Below are 834 nucleotides of genomic sequence, written 5' to 3' on the forward strand. Positions count from 1 at the left end.
GAAGGATCGCCCTTAAGTACATTAGGCCCCTTGTTTTCCGCTTGTCACTTTCAAAGGTGTAATATTTGATGGTGCATTTTATATACGCTTTCTTGAGGATGGCTTGTACTTCGTGACGCGCTCTGTATATAAAAGGAAGAGCGTCTCTGGTAGTGCAAACGCTGTGGGTTTGGTTTTGGTTTTTTTTTTTTTTTTCAAGTTAAACGCTGTTCCTTCTTCTGCTGCCTCTCGGTGCGCGCCGAGATGCACTTGCCACCCTCCCAGCTGCGGCTGATCCTTGCAGCCGTTCAGCTCCCTTCCTGCGAGTGCTCCTTTGGGGGGACGCCACCATTTATTTCCTCCTTGTTCAGGAGGATGCAACTATAGTCTATTGGTCTCTTTACTTTAAAATCGAGTTTAAGGATTTCCGTGTAGAGAAGAGAATGTCTAATACTTCGATTTAAGTGAGGAGGAGTGACTGTTTACATGAAAATAGAGTGGCGCACAGGGTGAAATACAGTGTGTGTTGCCCCTGAATCCTTGCAAAGGCTCTGATGGGTAGGAAATACCTGTTGCAGATGTCAAAGTAGTATAATCGAGTTTACAGGACCACGTGATGACTGCTCTTGCCACCCTCTATAAGCAAGTTTCTCCAAACACAGGGTGCCTTCAGCTTCCCGTGTTTGCTCATGGTAAATAGTTCCCAGTTTTCTACACTGAGAGTCTTCTGCTGTACGTTAGAAAATCTTTATTGAAAAGAAGTAAAAAAAATCCCCTGATTTACATTATTTGGATGAGTAATTTTGATGAGTAATTTTGACGTGCTTTTATAGGTAAGATTCCTTACATTTGAAG

This window comes from Strix uralensis, chromosome 7 (assembly GCF_047716275.1).
Source record: "Strix uralensis isolate ZFMK-TIS-50842 chromosome 7, bStrUra1, whole genome shotgun sequence".
Lineage (NCBI taxonomy): Eukaryota > Metazoa > Chordata > Aves > Strigiformes > Strigidae > Strix > Strix uralensis.